This window comes from Schistocerca cancellata, chromosome 3, assembly GCF_023864275.1.
Source record: "Schistocerca cancellata isolate TAMUIC-IGC-003103 chromosome 3, iqSchCanc2.1, whole genome shotgun sequence".
Lineage (NCBI taxonomy): Eukaryota > Metazoa > Arthropoda > Insecta > Orthoptera > Acrididae > Schistocerca > Schistocerca cancellata.
The window spans coordinates 603,052,206-603,061,277 of record NC_064628.1 but is presented as its reverse complement, the minus strand read 5'-3'; the positions used below and the strand labels follow the sequence as shown (position 1 = coordinate 603,061,277).

The following is a 9,072-nucleotide window of genomic DNA, read 5'->3' as shown; positions in this document are numbered from 1 at the left end:
CCATTATTAAATCTGAAGAATATTACAATATATTTAACAACTAAGGTTCCCAAAACAAGTTAAATGCCGACTGTTCAGTTTATGATTGGAAAACAAGCATACAAATTGTTTTCAAACTACAAAGTGCCTGGCTTTCAAAATGAAATTTTGCCAGAGAATTATGATAAGAAGTTCGAAAAATGCAGCTGTCGTTAGAGGTGAGTTGTATTACAGAAGTGATCTAAATGAGTACAAAGAAATACTAAAACGGGGAAACACACTTCCTAACACTGAATAAAACGTAACTTCCCATAGATGCCTTCATCATCGAAGAAGAAAAACTCTGTGATGTTGAGAAATCACTTGGGAAATATTTTGGATATAGGTGGAATCCTTCGTGTATTACAGAAATATAATGTTGTTGTTGTTGTTGTTGTTGTGGTCTTCAGTCCTGAGACTGGTTTGATGCAGCTCTCGATGCTACTCTATCCTGTGCAAGCTTCTCCATCTCCCAGTACCTACTGCAGCCTACATCCTTCTGAATCTGCTTAGTGTATTCATCTCTTGGTCTCCCTCTACGACTTTTACCCTCCACTCTGCCCTCCAGTACTAAAATGGTGATCCCTTCACGCCTCAGACCATGTCCTACCTACCGATCCCATATAATGGGAAGTGTTTATGAGAAGGAGGAGGAAGAACGATGAGGAGCCAAATGTGCATCCAGATCCAGACTGTTATCTGTGAAGAACAGGAGGATGAATATAATATGAGTATACAAATACTGTGCAACTTGTTATTAACTAATGAAAACATAAAAAGAGTCTTAATTAAAGAGACTAACATCAAATGTTTTTATGCACAACATTTTGAGTAAAATGAATGTTCTTAACTAAAATGAGACATATGGCTTCATTATAAACCTCGACATCCTCACTGTTGTTGGTCCCAAACATATTCAATAATTCGTTCCAAAGCACGACATCTCCGTATTTAAAAACCTTATAACTCATAAAATAGGTATTGTATTTTATTCGCGACTATTTATTTTATACTTGGGGTTAGTTTTAATGACAGAAGAATATAGTTTCCATTTATACCAGCGCTGTTAACATTAGAATCAGTTTTTTTCTTCATTCTTCTAAGAATGACTTAGGAAACAGATATCAAATAGTCTCTCCTAAAGTTTGTGATTAGGATTTCACAGGATGAGTTAAGAGGTGACATCTCCCAAAATCTTCTTCGAAATTCTTCGTTTACAACAGTCTTCTTCCATTTATTACTAACCAGAGGTATGGAATTGCTTAATGTCTGAGGTTGTCTTCTCCAAATATTCTAATATATCTTCATATGATATTTTTCTTCATTGTTGACGTCTTATCACCTGTTAATCTGTAAAAGAAACGAGAGTAACAGGTTAATGGAAATGTACCTTGGAAAACAGAATATAGGCTATGCAGTTGCTCACAATGAATAATGAATAAGGAATAGGTACTCAGAGGCTGGGTGAAGTACAGTGTAATCACTCGATTATTAACCATAAAAGCGCTGCGTTAGGGACATGACAGAGATCATCATTATATTTGTTACCAAAGAGGGCCATACTTGGAAGATATTTCTTCACTTATCAGGTAATAATTGTTGCAGTATTGCCATCGATAATACAATGAAACAGTGAACCCAAAACAAATCTATATCTAATCAATTCCCATCCAGTTACAATTACAATCCACTCAATAGTATCCCTATACCCAAACAGTCTACTCCCTTATTCCTCCAAGTGAAGAACACTAAATCTTATTATGGTGATGAACAATTTAATTTTTGTAAATATTCTTCACGGGTTTGCCACCGGATCACGTTGTGAAAATTCCACAATATTTCCTCGGAGCAACTGTCCGACATCTTCTGGTGGTTCAGCCTTGCTGGTGGCTAGGTACGACTGACGTCAGCAAGGCTGAACCACCAGAAGATGTCGGACAGTTGATCTGAGGAAATATTGTGGGATTTGCACAACGTGATCCGTCGACAAACCCGTCAAGACTATCTACAACACATCCGCCGGGAAAGCTTGAAGAGTCACAATATAACTTTACATTGCTAGCTCTACCACGAATTTTAAAATAATTACTAGTGACAGAATAAATAGATGGATAGTGAATTCATTTACAGTTGATTTACTAGTTTTTGATTAGAGCATTCCAGATCACCGTCATTGCTGTTTGCGTACTGAGGAGAAAATCGAGAATATAAATTCTTGTCCAGATATTTAATCCACCGAGCATCTGAAGTATGGTGCCCAACGGCAACATGTGTCACTTCAGAACTTTTAGCAACTTTTCCACTCGACCAGTCGTTAAATCCTACTCATACTTCTTTCTACAGTCCTTACCAAGGGACATCGCTGCAGTCAGGCAAGACCAGTAAGAAGTCCTTGTCACGTTTCGAAAGTATGCGGCGCCAGTCATCTGTGCACAGGTCACCCAGTTCCTGAAAAATACGCACCGGTGCTTTGTGGCCACGGAGCTGCTACCCGGTAGTTTCCCTGTTATATTCCATTGGGTTCCGATTAGGTGAATTCTGTGGCCAAAATGTCAACATGACTTCACTGCCCGCCAACGAAACCAATGTGGCAAGACTCTGGTCTCGTGATGCGGACACCTATCCTGCCGGAAGATGCAATAGCACTCGATGAAGACGTCAGGCATGAAGGGGTGAAATTGGTCGACAGCAATGTTCCCGTACCCCAAAGGTGACACGGAGACTTTGATTACAACTACGGTTCCCATAGAAGCTCAAGTGACTGTCCCCCTTATCGTTACCCTGCTCCCTCCAGCCTGGATTGGAGGTGTGGTGCACGTATCTAGTAGCCGTTCACCTCAACGACAGGCGTATGCAGACGCGTCCATCGGCCTTATGTAACAACAAATACGATTCGCGCAACCGGGCGACTCATTTCCGTTTGTCCATGGTCAAAAATCGATATCTCGTGTCCACAGCAACCTCAGTTAACAATGTTGGCTCAGCAGGGGAACACATTGCGGTAGCGTGCTGCGGAGCACCATATTCAACGATGTACGTGAAAAAGAGTGCTCTGAAATACTTAAAGATCTGCCACAGATCGCGGCCTGCCCTCTTTAATGAGCAGGAAAGCCGCCACCGAGCCATGGACGTCCATCGCCTTGTCGTCTATTTCTGTTTTCGCCATCGTTCACACACTTTTCATAGATACTCTGGCGAACTGCACGCCAACAGTTGGCGAGTTTCGTCGTTTCCAGATGCCCGGCCGTAACAATCTGTCCTTTGTGAAACGCAGTGCCTTTCCCCATTTGCAGCCTATATCATTACTAGAATGATTCCTTACTCGTCTCTGCTCCGCATGTATACTTTTCTTACCAGGTCACGTGTCCACAGTGTTCTCAGGCTGCATTCAATCTCGCATTCGGCAGTGGTCATGATGTTCTGTCTCATCAGTGTTGGTGCAAACTTGCCATTTGAGATTCCATTTCATTAATTTGGGGATAACTATATAGACTCTTTGGCTTCAAGTAAGTCACGCTATAAATTCTGCGGCATCTGTGGAGAAGAAAGGCAATACCTACCTGTGAAAAAATAACAGTACACAGATCGCAACACAATGCAGAATATTAAAAAGGGAAGAAACACTATCGTGTTTAAAAGCTAGAACGGTCTATGATTGAAACATTACACCGTAAAACAAATTTGGAGAGTTTTTCCAATACTGTCATATCTCATAAATAAATAAATGTCGTGTGACTAGGGCCTCCCGTTGGGTAGACCGTTCGCCGGGCGCAAGTCTTTCGATTTGATGCCGCTTCGGCGACTTGCGCGTCGATGGTCGATGAAATGAGGATTATTAGGACAGTAGAACACCCAGTCCCTGAGCTGAGAAAATCCCCGACCCAGCTGGGAATCGAACCCGGGCCCTTAGGATTGACATTCTGTCGCGCTGACCACTTTTCTATCCTCATTTTGTTCGTTATAGTTCGTTCCATTTGTCGGTTCGGACGTCCTATGACGTCCGTTTAAGTTCTTCGTTGATCGATTCACTCAGTTTTTCTTATTGCAGAGGGCAGCTAACCCTCTGACCCAGCACGCTGAGCTGCCTTGCCTCGTCTGTAAAGAGAGTGCGTGCGAAGAAAAAGGGATCGCGACCTGTTTCGGTCAATCGACAAAATGCCAGACGTCTCTCAGGAGCACCAGGCTCAATTGATTGGGTGGTATTTAAGAGATATGGGTGGAATTAAAAGTACCTTAAAACACTGGATACTGTTGATCGAGGCATACCATGTATTCACTGAATATGACGAGTGGAAAGGTGTGGATCTGTAGCCACGATACGACGAACTCTAGCGCAATCGCCTCTCTCGGGCCCATCTTTCGTCTCTACCTATTCAAGGTCCCTCTTTCAGCTCGTCTCACCAGAGACCTAATTGTAACCTCCGTGGAATGACAGTCATCGGGATACCTTTCGGCACAGAATCTTTGCGAGGCTGCATAATTATAGCGGCACTCACGAAAATTTTTTTCTTTTTCGCTGTTTCTAACGGCTTGTAATCAGCCATTCCGGACAGATTAGAGTCCAAAAAGAAATTGTACTGATCACTTTTACTATTATGGGTTTTCTTAGGTTTTTCCTTCAACGAAACATCCCGCAAGCGTGTTGCAGGACAACTGGCTTATTACAGTGTACTCGACCCGTTTCTTTACACATGCTCGCAACATGAAGCCGAAACAAACAGTATTCAAGTGCGCTCTTTTAGAAAATTTCTTAGGTGTCCTTCAAGAGGGCACCTTTACATTATAATGAAATACCCCATGGTAACCCGTCCTTTTCTAATATGGAGAGAAGGCAGAAACGAAAGACGGAGCCGAGAAAGCCGACTGCGAGACGAGGTGACTCACATAAGTTTTTCACTTATAGGTTCCAAACATTCGTGTCAAGATTAATTTTTCTTCTACTGATATGAAAAATTTTCACTTAGCAGGAACTAATTAGAGTCTCGCGAGACGACATTGTTCTGAGTCCCACGAGGCGAAATTCATCAGAGTTCGACGAAGTGGTATTTTTCTAAATCCCTTAAAACACTTTTTTTCTAAGTCCATAAGAATCCTCAGTCATGATTTCAAATTCCCCGACATCCTCAAAGCTCCACCCTTCTGTTCTCTGATTGTGCCGGCACAAGCACAAGGCTGCTCTCCGATTAGGTACCCTCCAAGTGGTGCACACTAAGTTCCACCAGTGCCGACGGTATTTCCTTTCAAGTTAATCTCTACTGAAGAATTTCAAGACCACTTCAATTCACGAAAATTTCACCACTGGCCAGAGTTCAGAAACCATACAAGATTTTCATTGAAAATTTTTCCCTATCTCGCTTCGTTCTAGAGATACTGGTAACCTGGCAAAACTACAGTAGAGTGTCCCCTGGTGACAAACCATTGGTTTTCCGAAGAAAATGTTTCCTACAAATAATGCGTATTTCTTCACGTAGAATACGAACGTGGAATAAAAAGTTGGGGTTACCATTTGCAAAAATTAACTATACCTTGGTTTGACCTTGACAACAGGATTCACGGTCAATTCGAGGTAACCATTCCATGAGCCCCTTCAAATCTTACTACTTTTACTGGAGACTGTTTTTGCAGAATAGTGCCGCTCCAGAGATATCCGCTGGTTAAATTAAAATGGGACACCTTGTATTTGGTGCTCTTTAAAACTGACAAAACAATGTATGATGGAATCACTTTTTTATATGTATCATCACAGATATTCCTGGCATCTTATGTAAGTAAGTGTTTACGTCTTTCTTGTTCTATTAAGTAACTAGTTATTCTTTAAACTCGACTAATTATAAGTAACACTCCAATTAAAAATTGTGTATGTGAACATAGTGGAATCCATCGCTGCATATGAAGCATAAGTAAAACTGCATTCAACTACATAAAGGCCACACTGTTTACAGTTATTTAAGGTAGCCTGCTAAGTTTCAGATTCAGAAGTGAAATCCTTGCCCAAGAAAAAAAAAAGCAGCTTTCTATCTCGATTTTCTGTTTTTTTGTGCTTTTAAAGACTGTTCCAAGAATCCAAGATACTCTACGTCGTTCATGAAACGAATTGAGAAGATTTGCGCTAGAAAGGAAAATGAAGCGCAACCATCATACTGTATTGCCTTCCTCCTGTATGAGCATCAGGAATAAGATTGATCTGTCACTTACAGCGAGATAGAGGAGTCCAAATTACGGTACACGTAACATGTTTTCAGAGATAAATTCTAGAAAATATCCTACAGCCATCAGAGTAAACAGCCGTCAACGCTGAAACATTATTACTGAATTTTTAGTTATCAAAAGTATTTAAAATTAAAAACGTGGAAACTCCAAGCCATCTAGAGGGTGGGCGGGAATTAGACACGAATATTAAAGTGCTATACAACGTACAAAATTTGTTGAAAGTTTAATGTTTGTTACAAACACATTAAGTAACTTTTCCCATTTACGTATGAAAAATTATATTCTCCTTATGACCAGCCAAGGCCGCACAGCAACGAGCAATGCGTTCACTGAAATTGTCGATGACGCTTTCACAAAGATCTGGTGGGATGCCGTTAATAGCCCTTTTAACTTCCAGTAGTTGTTGTACTGTTTGTGGTTTGTTCACGTACACTTTTGATTTCACAAATCCCCACAATAAAAGTCACAATGCGTAAGACCGCATGATCTGGCGTGCCATTCTTGATTGCCTCACAAAGAGATAATTTTTTGAGGAAACTTATCAATCAGCGGAGCAAATCGTTTCACGGAATGTTTGTCAAGTCACACCATCTTGTTGAAACCAAAACTCACGATTTTCATTAATAAGAGGGAGAAACCAATCAGAAATCATTTTTCGGTAACGTTTGCCGTTCAAAGTGACGGCAGCTTCCTCATCATTTCCAAAAAAAGTACTGGCTGATCACTCCTCTTGCCCAGAATCTTCACCATACAGTCCGTGTGTTGTTGATGCATCTCGTCTTCCACAGTCACCCGCGGATTTCGTTACCCCAAATTCTTCAGTTCTGCCACTAAGGCGGAACTGCACTTCATCTGTGAAAGTTGTTCTGTTTGTGAAGTTCTCGTTCTCCGCTTGTCGAGCCAAAACGCGGTCATCCTGTTTTCTTAACGTTCGAAACAGAAACCGTGGTCTCAAACTTCCGGATCAACCTCCGAGCTGATGATTCGGTTTAGCAGACTTACGTCCGAGTGTCGCACGCAATTCGCGAGCTGTTGCGGTGGAACTTCCACTGTTTTTGTAGTAAGTTTTTATCACTTGGATACGTTGCTCAGTTGTCATCTGCTCCATGACGAAAATAAACATCAGACTACAATGCTCATCACACAAAAGCTATCAGGCTACTAATGGGAGGGATCGGAAATAACAAACATGAAAAAACGAGGGCTGGAAACCGTCATATGACAAATGGTGCAAAATTCAAATTAGTCCTTACTTCCCGGACATCCGTTACTCACTACGGGTCCTCCTTACGTTAATATATAGCGAAACACACCATTTGCCAACTTACATTGGTGCGCAAAGTAGAAGTGAAACATGAATTGTGGCTGATAACTCCGCAGAATTAATACCAACCTTTAGTGCTCTTCGACAGGAGCCACCGACTAGGACAGTGCCGTCCGGACACCTGAGAATCGGGTCAATCATCCTCCGCCTTGACTTGGGCGTCGTCACAGACTCTTGCGTGGCAGAGGCCGAGAAAATGGCCACCATAAGCGTCAGCAACAGCAGCACTGACGTCAGCAGACAGTACTTCTTCATTGTACGCTCCTCGTCTCGAGAAATCTACAGGCACAGCAGCACCACATTCGCTTCTTATACCATACAGATAACGATACAGGCAGGGTCAACCGGCTGATACAGAATTGCGTAATCAGAAACAGCCTTGGAAAGTTCTACGCGCGCACATCGTTGAGAATAAGTACATCCGTCACGGCCGTTGCGGGCCTTATTGAATCCGGAAAAGTTAAGTTCCTTACATTGGCCTGCCTGCCATCACTTATCTGTACTCTGTCACACTCTCAACGACATAAATTTCCCTCCCAGCCAAAAATCAGTTCTGATTGGTTGACTCATTTGGGGGAGGGGCTCAAACAGCAGGGTAGGCTTGGCAGGAGATAACAATAAATCAGCAAAATATTGTTGTTAATTGATCTTTGCATTATTTAACCCTTCATAACAGTAACGATAATACCCTGTAACTGCTGCCTACTTCAGAGAGGGACCTGCAAAAGCATATAATCATATTCATTTGAATACATAGAGAACGAATGGAATGAAGCTACAGCTGTTACCGCGAAGTGACGTCGGTGGGGTAGGATTTTGATGATGCTTCTTCATGCTATCTAACAAAACTTAACGACAAAATCTCTGTGGCCTTCTTATGGATAGAAAATAGGAATAGTGTGTGAAATGTCAAAACAGCTTCGGAGTCTAGGATGCACTTGATCGGAGAGTTCTATACAACAAATGAGGCTTTATGCAGTGACGTCACTGTGGTTGAAGGTCTAGTTCGTTACAAGGTTCAGTACGCGTTCCGCTGCACCCCACCCTGTTTTCCTTCAACCACAGTTTGAAAGTATCTAAAATAGTTGACCAACGATAACACAGATAAAATTCTCTTGCTTCTATATGAAAACGCCTAATAGCACCATTGTCTTCGGCAGTTGTCATTTGTGTTAACCAAATTGTTGGAGACTAGTGAATTAACGGTAGTTGTTGTCAGGACACCTTCAGGGTGTAGGAGACTTAGAACGTGTGAAAATCTCCCTGGGAACTAGAAGTTTTCGGGCAGCTGAATACAAGGATGAGCAACGTTTCAAATCGTATTATGTCCATCAACGGGCAAAACTGAGTTTGATGCACTTCCTTTTATTTCGCGGAGCTATCGTTTATGCTGTGAAATTGAACTATTACCGTTTGTTTCTGATTTGCTTCTCTGCATTTAGCTACGTCCGACTGCACTTTACTCCTTTCCGTCGAACTCAGAGGGAGATAATTGGCAGACTGCATGCACTTGCTTTCCA

The 9,072-nt window shown here is 41.8% G+C and overlaps 1 long non-coding RNA gene across 1 annotated transcript; it reads right to left on the bottom strand.

Annotated features, from left to right (window-relative positions):
- Positions 1–999: 999 nt before the first annotated feature.
- On the bottom strand, positions 1,000–7,896 carry LOC126175508 (uncharacterized). Its single transcript, XR_007535579.1, has 2 exons — positions 7,622–7,896; positions 1,000–1,368 (listed from the first exon to the last, which is right to left on the bottom strand). It is a non-coding gene; the product is annotated as an uncharacterized LOC126175508 (long non-coding RNA).
- Between the last annotated feature and the right edge of the window lie 1,176 nt (positions 7,897–9,072).